The sequence below is a fragment of the Lolium perenne genome, chromosome 2 (genome assembly GCF_019359855.2).
Source record: "Lolium perenne isolate Kyuss_39 chromosome 2, Kyuss_2.0, whole genome shotgun sequence".
NCBI lineage: Eukaryota > Viridiplantae > Streptophyta > Magnoliopsida > Poales > Poaceae > Lolium > Lolium perenne.
In genome coordinates this window covers 62051205-62070473 of record NC_067245.2, presented here as the reverse complement: position 1 = coordinate 62070473, position 19269 = coordinate 62051205, and the positions used below count along the sequence as shown (strand labels likewise).

At 48.4% G+C, this 19269-nt stretch overlaps 1 long non-coding RNA gene across 1 annotated transcript; it reads right to left on the bottom strand.

Annotated features, from left to right (window-relative positions):
• Positions 1-17821: 17821 nt before the first annotated feature.
• Positions 17822-18749, bottom strand: LOC127330042 (uncharacterized). The gene is made up of 3 exons (XR_007869098.2): positions 18434-18749; positions 18268-18359; positions 17822-18035 (listed from the first exon to the last, which is right to left on the bottom strand). It is a non-coding gene; the product is annotated as an uncharacterized lncRNA (long non-coding RNA).
• Positions 18750-19269: the final 520 nt, after the last annotated feature.

The window sequence follows — 19269 nt, the reverse complement described above, 5'->3', positions numbered from 1 at the left end:
CAGGAGGGCGCGGTCCGGGGGGGAGGCCGGAGCCTCCGGCCCGGGGTACCGGCCGTGGTACCGCCGGGAGCTCCAACCCCCCTGGAAGTTTGCTGAGGCGCCGCCCCCTTCCCCGGTACCCAGGGCGGTACCAAGGCCGGAGCCTCCGGCCGCGGCCAGGCCGGCGGTACCGCCCAGGGCCCCCGCTCCTTCTTCTTTTTCCTTTGCTTCTCTCTTCTTCTTCATAATTCTTTCTTTCTTCTTTCTTATCTCTTTCTCTTCTTCTTCTCATTTCTTGTATACTCTTCACACTTTAAGCATCTAGAGAATGTAATAACCTACAAATCTTATAAACCGAAATGTTCATATATTATCATTGTCATCAACACCAAAACACATATAAAATGAGATATGATCTTTCACCTTTGCTCTTGTAGAGCTAAGCACTTGTGTTTAGCAAGGGTTAGCTTGCCTTGAGCTGGGTAGTTATCGAAGTTCTCTTCTTCTTCTTGAGAGTAGCCCTCCTCCTCTTGGTATTCCTCGTTACTAGCGTCTATATACGAATACGAGGTATAAATACTAAACCAAGCTCACATACTAAACTAGAAACACTCAAAAGGGGTTCACACTAGTCCTAGTATCAATCAAACATGGCATGGTGGATTATTTGATTTGTCTTTATTTGAAAGAAAATAATTTCCTCTCATTATTCCTAATTCTTAAATTTGGTAAGTAGATCCTTAGAGGAATTCATTTCTTCTCAATACCTCTTATTAAGATTTAATCTCTTCATATAATAATAAGGTATGAAATATGGGTTGACCCAAAGTCAACATTTCATATCTATTATATGTGAGTACAATTTAATTGAAGTGCTACACTTCACATAGTTTTAAAACTTAACATTTAAATGAATTAAAATCTCTAAGTAATAATCTTCAAGGGTTCATTAGCCTAAGTCATTCCCCCTGGTTATTAGTACTTAGGATAAAAATTTAAATGAGAGGTAGCTCTCATATTAGGGTTGAGTTTGAATTCCACTTTAAAATGCTCTAGAAATGACTACATAGCCATTTTATTTGATCTAGTCCATGATCATACAAACAACATGGCTATGTTATTGCATAATCAATTAGAGGACATCATTTGTGATTTATTAGAATTGGAATTACTTCAAAATCTATTCTGGTTGAATTTTAAATAAAGTTTGAATGTTCAAAAGTCCCTGTCTTGTCTTTTTTGTCAAATTAAATCTACAATGAAATTGGAGATGGGGCCAGTGGCATTGGATAGATAAATTCATGGGCTTTCCAATGGTATAAAGTTTCCTAAATTTGGTTTGGCAGATTTCAAACTATTCAAAATTTGCTAAACACTCAGCAGCACAAATTTGAATAATAATTAAATCCGAGTTTGAATCGTGGGCTTAGGCGGGAAAGCTAAACGGGCCGAAACAGGTTTAAAATCCACTTCGCAGCCCAACTAGCAACTGGTGCGGGTGGGCTGCCCTGACGAGGTGGGGGCCACCTGTCGGCGACACTTAACCACGCGAAATGGTACGCGAGCGTTAGGCCATAGGATTAGAAATAGATCGAGCGGTCGGTGATCGTTGTCGTCTCCGACGAGATCCCGACGCGCTGGCGGCGTGACCAGGGGGTCGGAGGGAGTACCAGGCCGCCGGCGAGGGAGGGCAAGCTGCCTGGTGAAGTGGAAGTAGATGAAGCAGTCCCTGGTACAGCGGCGGAGCTCGGCGAGGCTCCAGTTGATGGCGAGGATCTGCGGGCTCCGGCGGACTTCAACTTCCAATTGCGGCTACTCCGGCGAGGTGGTGTCAAATTGATGGGTGGAGAGGATGCAGAGATGAGAGGGGAGCAAGTTGTGTGAAGAAATGGAGCTCAGAGCTCCCCTATTTATAGCGGATGGAGGGTGCCGTGGGGTGCTGCGAAGGGGCGTCCATGGCGCGGCGTCTACGGTGGTCGAAAGGGCAAGGCGAGGATGGCAGCGTGTAGGCTTTGTCCTGGCGATGCTCGAGGAGTAGCTAGCGCAGAAAAAGGGAGATGGGATCGATCGGGCGCGTGCGATGAGTGCGGCGGTACCCGCGGTACTTCGCCGGCGAGGACGACGGTGACAAGGCTTCTGCGCGTGCTTGAGCATGTCTAGCGGCTAGAGGGCGCAGAGGCGGTGCTCGACGCAGTGGTAGGCTTTGCAGGGGAGGCTTAGGCTGCTCGAGCGCGTGGTGTCCTGGCGCGGCCAGAGCGCGGTCACCGCGTGCACGGGCGTGTACTGGCATGGTTTTGGACGCGTGCGTTCTGGCCAATGCCGAGCCTTGGCGAGCATGGGCTGTGTACCGTTCGGTTCCTTGAGTGACAGGGAAGCTCCAGGACAAGGAGATGGGTTGAGAGAGAGGCCATGGAGAGGGGTGCCAAAGGTGGCCGGCATGGCATAGTTTGGCATACTTTAGGGTTTCTCCTCGACTTTAATCAACCATGCAAGTACTGGGCTAGAGGCAGGGGGTGCAGGGGAAGCTGATGATCGCATTTCAAAAGTGGTTTAGGCTCAAATCTGCTGGACAAAAGGGTGTGTTGCATTTCAGATTTGATGCCTGCCAAGTGTTCGACACAATGGCCGCATGAAACTTTTATTTGAATTTTGAAATTCTTTTTGGTGAATCTCATTTATATAATTAAAGTGAAGTATTGGTGGTGGTGGTACTCAATTTGGAGTTGTTTTGCAAAATGTCAAAAATGACATAATCTTCACTTTAATTCAGCATCCCCTCTTGTCACTTTTATTCTGGTCAACCTAGTCAACTCTAGCCATGATGGTCAACATAAAAGTTGCTCACCTTGACATGGTCTTGGATGACATGGCTGTGGTTGACCAAGTTTAGTTCAAGAATTGAGAAAACCAGGGGGGTAAAGAGGTGAAGAAAATATTTTGGGGAGAAGTGACCATTATCATATGTATGTAAGATTTTTGATTTCTTGCTATTTGATTCTTGATCCAAAGATGCAATTGTGTTAGTTTATCATATTGAAGTATTTTAGAAGCAAGGGAGCAAGCAATTATGGCCTTGGTTGAGGATTTGCAAAATTGCATAATGTGTATGTGAGTGAGAAATGGGTTTTTCCCATTTTCTCCAATTCCCCTCAAATTAGGGTTTAGTGATCTTGATTAGGGTTCACATAGCAAAGGTTAAGCATACCAACACTCATCATGGCAATTGCACAAAAGAAAATCACTCAAATGCATGAACCTATATGTGGCACTTATATGCATAGAAAAAGTTTTTGTTAATAGCAAATTTTGGGTTTGGGGAAATTATCTCTCTTGTTTATTATTGTTGAAACTTGGGATGTTACAAACCCTTCCCCCTTACAAAAGATCTCGTCCCGAGATCTGAGAAAACTAGGTACTAAAGAGATCTGGGTACTCAGTCCTCATAAAGTCTTCTCTCTCCCAAGTGGCTTCTTCTTCGGTGTGATTACTCCATTGGATCTTCAGAAACTTGATACTTCGAGTACGGGTAGTCCTGAAAGCTTCTTCCAGGATGCGAATAGGTACATCGCGGTATGTCAGATCTGAGTTGATATCCACAGCTTGATGGTCGATGTTCTTGAAAACCTCGGTCTTCTCAGGTACCTCTAGACACTTCCGGAGTAGCGAGATGTGAAACACATTGTGCACCGCCGACATTTCTTCCGGTAACTCCAGCTGATAGGATACTTCTCCTCGGCGGCTCAGGACCTTGAAAGGTCCGACATATCGGGGTGCGAGCTTTCCTCTAAGCTGAAATCTCTGCATTCCTTTAAGAGGGGACACTTTGAGATATACGAAATCTCCGATCTCGAAGGTCATCTCTCGGCGTCTCTTGTCGGCATAGCTCTTCTGTCTTGATTGGGCTGTCCTGAGGTACTCGCGGATCTTGTGAACCTTCTCTTCAGCTTCTCGGAGAATATCTGGTCCAAAGACTTGACTCTCTCCTACTTTCGACCAATTCAGAGGGGTACGGCACTTCCTTCCGTACAGTGCTTCAAAGGGGGCCATCTGCAAGCTAGCTTGGTAGCTGTTGTTGTACGAGAATTCTGCATACGGCAAGCAGTCTTCCCACTTAGATCCATACTCTAGCACACATGCTCTCAACATATCTTCTAATATCTGGTTGACTCTTTCAGTCTGTCCATCTGTCTGCGGGTGATAGGCGGTGCTGAAATTCAGACGAGTTCCGAGTCCTTCATGTACTTTCTGCCAGAATCTGGAGGTGAATTGGGATCCTCTGTCGGATACTATCGATTTCGGGGTTCCGTGCAGGCTGACTATCCTTGAGATATATAACTCTGCGAGTCTTGGTCCTTGATAGGTGGTCTTGACGGGGATGAAGTGGGCGACTTTGGTTAGTCTGTCGACCACTACCCAGATGGAATCATTTCCTTTACTAGACTTGGGCAGTCCGGTGATGAAGTCCATTCCTACGGCATCCCACTTCCATTCGGGAATCTGTAGGGGTTGCAACAGTCCTGCGGGGCGTTGGTGTTCTGCTTTGACTCTTTGACAGATGTCACACTTGGCGATGTAGCTTCCAATTTCTCTCTTCATTCCATGCCACCAGAATTGTTCTTTCAAATCCTGGTACATCTTGGTTCCTCCGGGGTGAATGGAGTACAGGGTGTCGTGGGCTTCTTTCAGAATAACTTGCTTCAATTCTGAGTCTGACGGCACGCAAAGGCGCTTGTTATACCATAGCACTCCTTCTTCATCTACGGTGAATCCCGGTGCCTTTCCGGCGGCTATTTGGTTTTTGATTCCGTCAATGCTAGCATTTCCTTTCTGAGCTTCCTTGATCTGACTAATCAGGGTGGGTTGGAGTTCAATGCTGGCGAGGTATCCTTCGCTAACCAGTTCAAGCCTAAACTGTTCAAACTCTTCAAACAGGCTGGGTTGCTCAATTGCTAACATGGAGTTCAACTGACACGGCAGTCTACTCAGAGCATCTGCTACTACATTGGCCTTGCCGGGGTGATAGTGGATTTCCATGTCGTAATCCTTGATTAACTCTATCCATCTGCGCTGTCTCATATTCAGCTCCTTCTGCGTGAAGATATACTTCAGGCTCTTGTGATCCGAGTAAACCTCGCATCGATTACCCATGAGGTAATGACGCCATACTTTCAGTGCTAACACCACCGCTGCTAGCTCTAAGTCATGGGTTGGATAGTTCTGTTCATGCTGCTTCAGCTGTCTTGATAGGTAAGATATCACTTTGCCTTCTTGCATCAGCACACATCCAAGACCAATCTTGGAGGCGTCGCAGTACACATCAAATGGCTTGGTAATGTCCGGCATCACCAGTATTGGGGCTGTTGTCAATCTTAGCTTGAGCTGTTGAAAGCTCTCTTCACACTTGTCGGTCCATTCGAACTTCTGGTCCTTCTTCAACAATTGGGTCATCGGTCTTGCTATGCTCGAGAATCCTTCAACGAATCGGCGGTAATATCCCGCCAATCCGAGAAATGCACGGACTTCGGTCTGGGTGATTGGGGCTTTCCATTCTTCAACAGTCTTGATCTTTGCGGGGTCAACGGCAATTCCTCCGGCTGACAAGATATGACCCAAGAATCCTACTTCTTTCAGCCAGAACTCACACTTGCTGAACTTTGCATACAACTGATGTTCCCGAAGGGTATCTAGGACCACTTCCAAATGTTGCTCATGTTCTTCTTCGGACTTGGAGTATATCAGTATGTCGTCGATGAATACAACGACAAACTTGTCCAGGAAGTTCATAAAGATCTTATTCATGAGATTCATGAAGTAAGCGGGGGCATTGGTCAATCCAAATGACATGACATTGTACTCATACAATCCATATCTGGTGGTAAAGGCAGTTTTGGGGATATCGGTGGCACGAATCTTCAACTGATGGTATCCTGTCCGCAGATCAATCTTCGAGAATACTTGGGCTCCGGTCAGCTGGTCAAACAGATCTTCTATCTTGGGCAACGCGGATACTTGTTCTTAATGGTGACATCGTTAAGCTTACGATAGTCCGTAACCAAACGAGTGGCACCGTCCTTTTTATCCACAAACAAAACTGGCGATCTCCAGGGTGACGCACTTGGTTGAATCAGACCTTTGAATAGCATATCATCCAGTTGCTTCTTCAGTTCCACTAACTCTGCCGGGTTCATGATGTAGGCTCTCTGGGCTATAGGTCCGGTTCCGGGGATTAACTCGATGATAAACTCGATATCCCGATCTGGGGGCATACCGGGTAGATCATTAGGAAACACATCAGGATATCGACAAACGACCCTGATCTGATCCAAGGTGGGTTTGGCTAGGCCTTGGTTACAAGTGAACTTTCGGGGCATCTTTTCAGATATGTGTTCGACTATTATTCCGGTGCTACTAGTCATGGTGATGGCCTTCTTGGCACAATCAATCAGTCCATGATGTTTCGCCATCCAGTCCATTCCCAGGACTACTTCCAAACCTTTGGCTCCCAGAACAATCAAATTTGCATAGAATTCTATTTCATGTATTCTGATTGGCACATCTTTGCAAATTTTTCTAGCTTTAGTGGTTGATCCAGGTATTTGAACTATCATGACATGCTTCAAACTGATGGGTTGAATCTTACTAGTGCATGCAAAATCTTCGGTAATGAATGAATGCGATGCTCCAGAATCAAACAGCACTCTTGCGGGTATTGAGTTAACAGAGAACATACCCAGCACAACGTCTGGGGCTTCCTGAGCTTCTTCTGCATTCATGTGGTAGAGGCGGCCGTTGCGGTTGTTCGGGTTGTTGGGGGCGAACTTCTTGTTGGTGGTGACACGACGCTGCTGCTGCGCAGGGCCTGAGGTGTTGGCGGCAGTCTTGGCGAGCTTCTTGGGGCACTCATAGGAGAAGTGCCCAGCCACTCCGCACTCGTAGCAGTTGTAGGTGGACTTGTCCTTGGGGGTGATGGGAACAGCGTTGCTCCCAGTCCTTGGAGCAGTGTTGGAGTTGTTGTTGGGGGCGCGAGGTGGAGCGCGGTTGAAGTTGCTGTTGTTGTTGTTGTAGTTGTTGTGTCCTCCTGACCTGGGGTTTCCTCCACTCCGGTTCTGATAACTCGGACGTGGATTCTGCATCGGGGGCTTGTTGTTTCTTGGGGAGAACCCTCCACCTGAGTTGGGGCGATACTTGTGGTTGTTGCTGGGCCCACTCTGGTTCATCATACGGCGCTTGCGGGTTCTCATTGGCTTGGTGTATCTTCCCCTCCATCTGAATGGCGGAGTCAACGAGGGCTTCTAAGTCAGCAAAGGGGATATTGATCAGCACAGTCTGCATCTCATCATGCAGTCCATTGAGAAACCTCTCCTTCCTTTTCTCGACGGTGTCCGTCTCATCCGGGGCGTACCTTGACAAAGTGAGGAACTTGTCGCGGTATTCCACCACGGTCATTCTGCCTTGCTTCAGTTCCCTGAACTCATCCCTCATCTTCTTAATCAAACCCGGGGGCACATGATACTTACTAAACTTGAGTTTGAAATCCTCCCAAGTCATCATTTGCCCCGCATGTAAGGCGCGGGTACTTGTCCACCAGGCATGTGCAGGTCCAGCCAGGTAGTGGGTTGCGAACAACACCTTCTCGTTGTCCTCCACTCCGGCAACCTCGAGATTGTTCTCCATAGTTTGGAGCCAATCATCAGCATCGAGGGGTTCCTCGGTCTTGCTGAACACCGGTGGGTTGGTGTTTTGGAAGTTTTTCAGCTTTGACCCTGGGTGGTCGTGGTTTCCGTGGCCTTGATTGCCCTGAGCAAGTTGTTGAAGTGCAGCTAGGTTGGCTTGACGGTCAACTCTCTCAGCTTCTCTTTCTGTCATCATCTGTTGCAACATCTGCATCATTGCGGTCTCGTTGCGAGTTGGGGTGCCATCTGAACAGTGATAGGGATCATGAGATAAGAGGGAAATGTCTATGGCTCATTTTGGGATAATTTTTCAACTTAAAACTTGATTCATAGTAATAATAATATTACACACACACAAACATAATCATGGAGGTAGCACATATTACAAGCCAAATGTTCAGGAGGGTTTTAAGAACCCTTTCAACAAACTACGATACATGGGGCGGGTACAAAGGACCGATACATAACACGGGACGCAAGTGCTCAGACGGGACTACTCGCCATCGACGTTGATAGGGTAGACATTGTCTACCCCGGCATCGAGGTGCTCGTGGCCATCCTCGTAAGGGTGGAACTCTAGGTCGTCGTCTTCCTCCTCCTCGTAGTCGTCGTCGTTGCTGACGTAGGAGTAGCCGTCCCCCTGGATGTTCTCCCCTTCACCTTCGCCTTCCAGCTCCTGGTTCTGCTCAGCTTGGGCAGCGATGGTCGCCTTCAGAGTGGCGATCCTGGCCTTCAGGCGGTTGATGGCGTGATCCTTCTTCTGGTTGGCACGGCGGAGTGCCCTGCGTTCTCCGGCGATCACCCTGATGGTGTCCGCCTGCTGCGCCAACTGGATGTGAGTGTGGTTGGCGTATTCGCGGGAGTTGTCGAGGTCGATGCGGGTCTCACTCAGCATGAAGTCAAGATGATCAACATGGTGGCGAAGTTGCGGGTGCGACGGCAGGTTCATTGGCACTCCGAGGGAGTTGTGCCTTGCATAGTGCACAAAGCGACTATCCGTGAAGTCCATGAAGTTTTGCCCGCACAGACGTGCGAGTCCTTCCTGAAGTCCCCTTGCGAGACCATCCGCCCAGTTGTTCTCCCTGAAGGAGAACTGGATCCTTGCGCTCATTGGGAGCGTGAACCTTCCACGAAGGTCCACCATGATCACCCACTGAAGTTGACCACCGGGTTGGTCATTCAGCATTCCGCCAAAGACTTCCGGTGGTGGGCGCCTGAGGAACTCTGAGAGGGAGAAGAGGTCCCTCTCAAAGATGATCTCTCCTCCGTTCCCCAACTGATAGAACTCAGTCTGGAGAAAGGGCTGCGCATCCATGACGTGATCCATCTGTAGAGAGATTAGATGATTAAGTTAGGGAAGTGCAAGTGTTCCAAATTTTAATTTGCTTATAAGAAGGGCATGAATTTAAAGTTTGTAATAGACTCTTCAAGGTAAGAAAGTGAATAAGGTTTTCATAACTAGTCAAATCATGGAATTTGAAACTAAGTTTTTGAGCGTCCATTCTAACTAGGGTCTCCTAAGGTCAAACAATGGCTCTGATACCAACTTGTCAACACCCGGATTTTTAAGTCCAGATGCCTATTATGTCGTACATCGCAATCCCAGGAATAATGTTTTTGCGAGACATAATAGTAAGTAGCATAGAGTCATCATTTATTACAACACATATTGTCTTACAACCATAGATCACATGATCCATTATTACACGAATATATTGTGCAACATCACAAATAGTAGCGGAAGCAAAGTAGTAGTGGAAGATCTATTCCACAGGCAACGCTTGACGTTAGAGACGATCCTAGTTATCGTAGACGTCCTGTTGTCCGTCATCCTGATACTGGTGCTCTCCTTCATAGTCTGGCATTTGAATAGCCAGGGCAAAGCCATGAGTACTTTTAAAGTACTCGCAAACTAACTCTAAGATAAATACTCATTAAATGTAAGGGGGTGCTAAGCTCTAGGTTGATTTGCATAAAGCCAAGTTTTAGCTCCATAAATCTTTGGTAAAAGCCTATATCATGTGCTAGACTAACTCAAGTGGGAACATTAGTGTCATTCCCACAACTCATTATGGTTCACCATAATGTCACCTCTCAATCCACCATTCATTTCTAGAGTCAAAACATTTTAATGATAACGGAGATAGTATGGCCTTTCCAATCGTCCGTAACCGTGGACACGGCTATTCGAATAGGTTTAACACTCTGCAGAGGTTGTACTCTTGTGCCACAACTTTTGATTTCATCCGTCGAGGATAACCCCGAATCATCGTAACACAGTACGCGGATCATCAATCGAAACCTTCCACTTATATATGCTAGTATGAGCACCTCTCCCCATGAGCTTGGCCTCCCGGTGGAAACCGCAGTTAACCCGGGAACTGCACAGGGCTTGGGCCGTACATTCACCTCATTTCAACATCAATCCACACTTAACGGAGGCAGCCGCAGCGTAACCCCTATGATGTTTGTTCAGAGGGAACCCATACTAAAATACACAAGTTTCTAGTTAAGCCCTACCCATAATCAGGTATTGTGGGGGTACTTGTATAATTGGAAGGGTATCGCATTCAAACTCAATCATCTATTTTATCAAAAATCACCATCTTCTCTTGTTCAATCCACCTCCACTTTACTTTCTTTCAAAGTCATTTCACTTCACCAAGTTCCCATCTAGAGTAGTCAAATTTTAATTGATTAGCACTAGCAACTATATGAGGGGTGCTATCTAGCTTTGAGTGGTGCTAATCTATTCCAAGTATTTTTCTACTCTAGACCAAGTGAATCATAAATCAAAAAGGTACTTTGAAATAAATAAGCAAAAGTAAATGTAAGTAAAAACATGGGATATGTAATACATAAAAGTAAAGGGTGATGGTGCCTTTGCTCTTGTAGAGCTAAGCACTTGTGTTTAGCAAGGGTTAGCTTGCCTTGAGCTGGGTAGTTATCGAAGTTCTCTTCTTCTTCCTGAGAGTAGCCCTCCTCCTCTTGGTATTCCTCGTTACTAGCGTCTATATACGAATACGAGGTATAAATACTAAACCAAGCTCACATACTAAACTAGAAACACTCAAAAGGGGTTCACACTAGTCCTAGTATCAATCAAACATGGCATGGTGGATTATTTGATTTGTCTTTATTTGAAAGAAAATAATTTCCTCTCATTATTCCTAATTCTTAAATTTGGTAAGTAGATCCTTAGAGGAATTCATTTCTTCTCAATACCTCTTATTAAGATTTAATCTCTTCATATAATAATAAGGTATGAAATATGGGTTGACCCAAAGTCAACATTTCATATCTATTATATGTGAGTACAATTTAATTGAAGTGCTACACTTCACATAGTTTTAAAACTTAACATTTAAATGAATTAAAATCTCTAAGTAATAATCTTCAAGGGTTCATTAGCCTAAGTCATTCCCCCTGGTTATTAGTACTTAGGATCAAAATTTAAATGAGAGGTAGCTCTCATATTAGGGTTGAGTTTGAATTCCACTTTAAAATGCTCTAGAAATGACTACATAGCCATTTTATTTGATCTAGTCCATGATCATACAAACAACATGGCTATGTTATTGCATAATCAATTAGAGGACATCATTTGTGATTTATTAGAATTGGAATTACTTCAAAATCTATTCTGGTTGAATTTTAAATAAAGTTTGAATGTTCAAAAGTCCCTGTCTTGTCTTTTTTGTCAAATTAAATCTACAATGAAATTGGAGATGGGGCCAGTGGCATTGGATAGATAAATTCATGGGCTTTCCAACGGTATAAAGTTTTCTAAATTTGGTTTGGCAGATTTCAAACTATTCAAAATTTGCTAAACACTCAGCAGCAAAAATTTGAATAATAATTAAATCCGAGTTTGAATCGTGGGCTTAGGCGGGAAAGCTAAACGGGCCGAAACAGGTTTAAAATCCACTTCGCAGCCCAACTAGCAACTGGTGCGGGTGGGCTGCCCTGACGAGGTGGGGGCCACCTGTCGGCGACACTTAACCACGCGAAACGGTACGCGAGCGTTAGGCCGTAGGATTAGAAATAGATCGAGCGGTCGGTGATCGTCGTCGTCTCCGACGAGATCCCGACGCGCTGGCGGCGTGACCAGGGGGTCGGAGGGAGTACCAGGCCGCCGGCGAGGGAGGGCAAGCTTCCTGGTGAAGTGGAAGTAGATGAAGCAGTCCCTGGTACAGCGGCGGAGCTCGGCGAGGCTCCAGTTGATGGCGAGGATCTGCGGGCTCCGGCGGACTTCAGCTTCCAATTGCGGCTACTCCGGCGTGGTGGTGTCAAATTGATGGGTGGAGAGGATGCAGAGATGAGAGGGGAGCAAGTTGTGTGAAGAAATGGAGCTCAGAGCTCCCCTATTTATAGCGGATGGAGGGTGCCGTGGGGTGCTGCGAAGGGGCGTCCATGGCGCGGCATCTACGGTGGTCGAAAGGGCAAGGCGAGGACGGCAGCGTGTAGGCTTTGTCCTGGCGATGCTCGAGGAGTAGCTGGCGCAGAAAAAGGGAGATGGGATCGATCGGGCGCGTGCGATGAGTGCGGCGGTACCCGCGGTACTTCGCCGGCGAGGACGACGGTGACAAGGCTTCTGCGCGTGCTTGAGCATGTCTAGCGGCTAGAGGGCGCAGAGGCGGTGCTCGACGCAGTGGTAGGCTTTGCAGGGGAGGCTTAGGCTGCTCGAGCGCGTGGTGTCCTGGCGCGGCCAGAGCGCGGTCACCGTGTGCACGGGCGTGTACTGGCATGGTTTTGGACGCGTGCGTTCTGGCCAATGCCGAGCCTTGGCGAGCATGGGCTGTGTACCGTTCGGTTCCTTGAGTGACAGGGAAGCTCCAGGACAAGGAGATGGGTTGAGAGAGAGGCCAGGGAGAGGGGTGCCAAAGGTGGCCGGCATGGCATAGTTTGGCATACTTTAGGGTTTCTCCTCGACTTTAATCAACCATGCAAGTACTGGGCTAGAGGCAGGGGGTGCAGGGGAAGCTGATGATCACATTTCAAAAGTGGTTTAGGCTCAAATCTGCTGGACAAAAGGGTGTGTTGCATTTCAGATTTGATGCCTGCCAAGTGTTCGACACAATGGCCGCATGAAACTTTTATTTGAATTTTGAAATTCTTTTTGGTGAATCTCATTTATATAATTAAAGTGAAGTATTGGTGGTGGTGGTACTCAATTTGGAGTTGTTTTGCAAAATGTCAAAAATGACATAATCTTCACTTTAATTCAGCATCCCCTCTTGTCACTTTTATTCTGGTCAACCTAGTCAACTCTAGCCATGATGGTCAACATCAAAGTTGCTCACCTTGACATGGTCTTGGATGACATGGCTGTGGTTGACCAAGTTTAGTTCAAGAATTGAGAAAACCAGGGGGGTAAAGAGGTGAAGAAAATATTTTGGGGAGAAGTGACCATTATCATATGTATGTAAGATTTTTGATTTCTTGGTATTTGATTCTTGATCCAAAGATGCAATTGTGTTAGTTTATCATATTGAAGTATTTTAGAAGCAAGGGAGCAAGCAATTATGGCCTTGGTTGAGGATTTGCAAAATTGCATAATGTGTATGTGAGTGAGAAATGGGTTTTTCCCATTTTCTCCAATTCCCCTCAAATTAGGGTTTAGTGATCTTGATTAGGGTTCACATAGCAAAGGTTAAGCATACCAACACTCATCATGGCAATTGCACAAAAGAAAATCACTCAAATGCATGAACCTATATGTGGCACTTATATGCATAGAAAAAGTTTTTGTTAATAGCAAATTTTGGGTTTGGGGAAATTATCTCTCTTGTTTATTATTGTTGAAACTTGGGATGTTACACGAACGGACACCGATGATGGAAACGAAGCGCGCGTAGCGGTGGAGTCGGCAAGGAGACGCAACTACGCATGAGGACGGCTTGGACCATGGTGCTCTGGCGAGGAACGACCAGGCCCAACAACCTGGGGACCGCGCGCTCTGGCAAGGAGACGCAACTACGCATGTGGACGGCTCAGACCATGGTGCTCTGGCGGGTCTCATTGACCTCGCTGTCGTAGTCCTAGATGGCGCACCGGAGAGGCGCGCATATCAGCATATGCCACAACGCGCATCGGGCAGAGACGGCGCACGCCGTTCCACCTTCCGGCCACCGGCGGCGGGCAAGGCGGGTGGTGTTGTGTGACCTGACGGGGGGACCTGGACGCGCACTTCATGCGGAGGCGGACGAGGTGGCTGAGATGGTGCTCCTGCAGCATAGCGGGAGGTGGCCGAGAGTGGCGCCAACGTGGGGAGGAGGAGAGTGTCACTCGACGTTGGGTGTGGAGGCGTGGGCAGCGCCAGCGAGGTAGAAGAAGGGGACGAATTTGGCGGCGACGACGCTCGCCTCCGTCAGCCGAAAATCTTAAGCGGCTGCTAATCCGGTAGCGCGCCGCCGTTCTTTAGCAGCAAGGCCGGGTGGTGCGCGGGGGTGGAGAGGTGGGCAGCATCGGCGTGAGAGGAGGGCAGTAAGAGTCGCTAGATTTGGGGTGTTTTCTGATAAAACAACACTGCTGAACCCTGCATACGTGCTGACGCGTGGGTCCTGTGAATGGACACGTCATCAAATACTTTGCGCTTCCAGAGCCAGTGACGGTATGTGAGCGCACAACACGTCTTTAGTGACCGTAATTTTGTATTCCATGTGTACGGTGACCAATCTGAACCTTGCTGATAAGTTCGATTACTTGCCATGTATTTTACTCCGTATATAACATACAAAGAAAACGCAGAATAGCCAGATAAGAGAGAGGATTTGAGTTAACGCACACCGTCCGGCCACGATTCCCTCGAAAACAGAAATCGCCAGACATCCTCGCTCTTCTGCTCCGTCCTCCCCATGTCGCCGCCGATCGTCGTCCCCTGTCGTTGCCATCGTCTTCGAGAGATTCAAAGCCGCCATCATCCTCCATCTCATCTCGGCGCGCAGGAGATGAGACAGTTTCAGCTTTTGGCATAATATATTCATTAGTTTACAGTTTCATACTTCAGAGCTCGAGTTCCATAGATAAGGAGAGGCAGGATATCAGGGCCGTTACCTCGCCTGCTACGGAAAATTAGGCGTCTCTTATCAGATGATACATATATGTACTGAAATCAGATAGAAGTACCATTGTCATGTGAGCAATTGTCGATTGTTTCTCTTGCAACAAGAGGAGTTTTGCTTATTTTCTTTCGGGCTGGAAGCATCGACAGTCCCCTATCTATGAAATTCTTACCCAAAATTCGACGGGTTTTCTTTGGGGCCGCATCGAGAAGAGTCCCATGTCTAAGAAATTGTTTCTCAAAATTCGACTGGTTCAAGTGGTTCGTAATGAAGTGTGTCCAGACTCCAGAGAGCTCAGAACAAATGCTGCATGTGTTGGCGTCACTACATGTGTGTTGTCGACTTGTCGTGCTGGTCACCTGCTCTGTCATCGCTGGACTGTGTTGTCGAAGTGTTGTCGACTCCAGAGATGACATTCAGGCGCGGGACGTGCACCTTCTCCGATGATCCATGCGCCATCGCTGGAAGATATATGTCTGAGAAGAGAATCATTGTTTTTTTTTTAAACGGGGCAAAAGCTTTGTCTTTCATTGATATAGGAGAAAAGAGGTGGCCCGTTTATAAGGAAAACTGGCCGAAAAATCATACAACACGACACCACACGCCAGCCCCGAGGCTGCGCTCCCCACGGGTCGACGACCAGCCAGGTCGACACCACACCTCAACGCAACAGGCGGAGGCGAAAGACCGGAGCCACCTCTCCAACTACCACGCCGGCCCCGAGGCCGCGCCCCTCCTGGCCGAAGACGAACCCGCCTCCGCCGAAAACCACCAAAACACTCCACAAGTCCCCTTGTCCGGTGGACATCCAAAGCGAGGCCCCAAGAGGCAAAACGACGCAAGAGCGCCGCCCACGCCCGATCCCGCGAGGGATCTAGGGTTTCCCCCGGAGAGCCCGAGCGGAGAACAAGAAACACCCGCTTCGACGATGCCTTCAAGAAGTAAGCGGCGCCCACAGGCGTCACCGTCGTCGGTCCTGGTCGCCCGCCAAGACAGAGCTTTCGCCCAGCGAAGAGTTCCAAGACCTCGCGCCCGCCAACAAGGACCGGCACAAACCACCACCTTCAACCGCTGAGCATCCGCCAGGCCAACCTGTAGCCGCCGACGCGCAGAGGGCAGCAAAGCCCGAAGCCAACGGAGTACCGCCGAAGATCGCCGTGGGCGCCGCCGGAACGCCACATAGAGGGGACGCCGACCAACACCGACACGGAGCTCGATGACGAACGCCGAAGCCCGCAGACAAGAACTCCCCGCACCGCCCGAAGCCGCCACCGCACAACCAACCCGGCCCAGAGCCAAGGCCAGCACCGGGCCACCCAGCGCCAAGACGGAGATGCCGCCAACGCCAACAGCGGCCGCGGCCCGCAAAGCCCGACAGGCCCAGATCGGGGCCCACCCAACGCCGCAGCCTCCCGAAGCAGCATCGCCACCATGGCCAGCAACAGGCTCCTCTGCTGCGGCCTCCTCCGCCTTGGCCACCACCGCCGCAGCCTCCACCGTCGCAGCCTCCCGCTGCAGCCCGTCGCTGCGGCCAAACCGCAGATCCGCCGCCGCGGCTCGAGCACGCGCCGCGACGCCTCAGGCACCACCGCCGCAGCCCCACCGCCGCAGCCTCCCGCTGCAACCCGTCGCCGTGGTCACCTCGGACCCGCCGCCGCGGGCTCGAGCGCGCGCCACGACGCCTTCGCCGCTGCAACATCGCCAGGCCCCGCCACGCCTGCGCCACCGCACCAACGCCGCTCCCCGCCCGCGTGCCCTCCGCCACGCGCAGCCGCCGGCCCCAGCGCCCGCCGCCCCGCCCCGCGCCCGACGAGCTCCCTCTCGCCAGGGGACGCGGGGGAGAGAAAAGCGCCCCGCCGCCACCTTCCCCGGGGGGCGCACGGCTTTGCCGGCCCCCCCTCCGGTGGCGGCGAAGCAAGGAGAGGAGGTGGATGGGTCTTCTGGCGGCGGCGGCTAGGGTTTCCCCCCTGGTCGCCAGAGAGAAGAGAATCATTGTTGTGCTGCTGTGCTGGGCACCAGGGAAGCGGAAGCCGTGCCAGTAATCTCCTACACCATGGAGATGACCAAGACCGGTCAGCCATGCAGGGCCGACGACAGAACCGACTCGAGTGGTGGTGTTTTTGGAGTTGCCGAAACGAAACATGCATGAGAATTAGATTGATCTTCATGTATCTCCCTAGATGCAGAAAAAGTGCAAATCCAAAAAGAAAGAAGAATTCTGCACGGATGTAAAAAACAAAAGCCTAAAGCAACTACTGAGAAGCACAACAATTGGTCTCGCGCGGCGACGAGCTCCGACCGTGTGGCCGTGAACGCGTCGACAAACGCCGATGCTGCCACCGCGGGGTGGGGAGAAAGGAAGCTTCTCGAGCGGAGCAGGGAACGGGACAGCAGAAGCCACGTCTGAGGAAGCAACATAAAAGGTTCACATGCCCTCTTCAGTTATGTTTTTGGTACATAAAACATGTCTTCTCCAGTTCGTTTGAAGCTCACGTGTATGTGGTTTTTTTTTTTTTGCAATTCATTGGTTCCATGTGTTTTTGGTTCACACGCATCTGTAGTTAAACATTATACAAAGTTGGTCCATTCTTCCTTTAAGGTCATTTTCTCTGATTCACAACCACGTTTTTGCAATATATGTTCGCTTAGGTGGATACTTTTATCAATTTATTGGAGCTGCTAGGGCTTGGCCTGAGGTGGCGCAAGCGAGAGGTTGGGGCTGGCATTAGTGCTAGCAGCGCTGCCGGAAGGCCAAGCTTGGAGGGCCCAGAGTCCGGTCAAGAGGAACACACATATAGAAAGAGAGTGGTGGCGCAAGAGAGGCAGGAGCGGGCCTCACACGCTAGCGAGAGGGTGGAGTCGCCGGGGCTAACGGTATATCAAGGAAAGGAGAGGGGAGTAGCGACCGATGAAGGGTTTTGTGGGGCTATGCTGGGTTAGATAGGGTTTCGGTTGGTTGCGTCGGCTAGGAAGGGTTGTTGGGTCGATCAATTGAGAGTCTTTGCATTGTTTTCTAATTCGTTTTTTGTTTGATTTTGTTTTTATTGTGATTATTGATGTTCTCACCCGATGCAACGCACGGGCATTTTTCCTAGTATTAATAAAAAAAACTGAGCCGTGGTATATGTTAAACTAAACTGTGGTCAATTCCCAAATATGCAGCAGCCATCACACAATAAGAAAGATTACACAAACCAAATACTCCTACATGATTAGGTTAATTAAATGTACTTCAAACCTTCAGTCAGAGTCTCACATTAGCCTACTGCTTCACCGTTGCACTTCCGATGATTGCTCCATTTACGTTGGACTCAGAAATCTGTAATTATTTGAAATTTATACATGCCTTAAGAACTGAATTAATTAGCTTGTTAGATCTTCACACCCAGTAATATTAAGAACTTAATCAATTAGTTTGTTAGATTTCCATACAGAAAACTGTTTACGTACATCCAGCAATGTTAAGAACCAAATTAATTAGCTTGTTAGATTTTCATACAAAATACTAAGTTGTTACTTTCAATCTTCGCATCTAGTAATATCTTAATTACCGTCAGCTGGCGATCTGCGGCTTCAGGGCCTGTCTTCTCGAATATGCAGGCCACATGCTCCCTTCAAAACCTAGGAACGATTAAATGTCCACCTACAGGCCCCAATTCGACCTATGAAGATACGTGAAACAGTTCGTGTAGAATCATAGGAATCAGAGGTGCGTACCTTATGGATAGAGATGCAATGCAACACTCATACTTCTGGATGCGATTGGTGTGGTCAGGATGTATAAATTGCGGAGATGCTAGTGGAGGAGATGGAGACCCATGACCACGCGCGCACGGACGTGCTCCCAGCTCTGCCGGCGACGGGTGAAGGACGGCTCGAGTCTCAAGGGGAGACAACGGCGGTTCGGAAATGCATCGACACAAAAGAGGCATTTCCGTGGACGTAGGATGTGCCAATGCCGGAGTAGGTAGCGGATGCAGAGCTGTTTAGCTAGGGTTCGCGGACAGTGCAGAAGCTGTCCTGACCGGCAACGCGCCGACGAGCTAGGTCCATGGAGGAAGGAGTGGCAAGGCGATGACAGGAGACGGTAATACTCACAAATTCAGACGGAGTAAAGCCACATGTTGAATATAAATACACTGCCTAGTCTCTTTCCATCAGTTCAGAATTTTGGTTCAATTGGCTAGTGCAGCAATCTTTCATGGTATCAGAGCCAAGAGATCTCAAGTTCAAGACCCTGCTCACGCAGTTTTAAAACCAAAAAGAAAAAAGATTCAGGTCCTATGTATCGCTTTAAGCGATGCAAGGAAATCGGATCGCTCAAGCGAAAACGGCCTGGGCCGGGGCCCTGTTATCAGTTGTTTCCGGCTTTTTGCTAGTTTTAATTCAGATTATAAATACGATAAATTTAAAATGATTCTGAAAAATGTTCAGATTTTGAAAAGTTTAAATTCGGAAAATGTTTAAACAAGAAAATTGTTTAGATTTAAAAATTTTCAAGTTTGTAAAATGTTCAAACTAGAAAATTGTTTAGATTTAAAAAATGTTGAAAC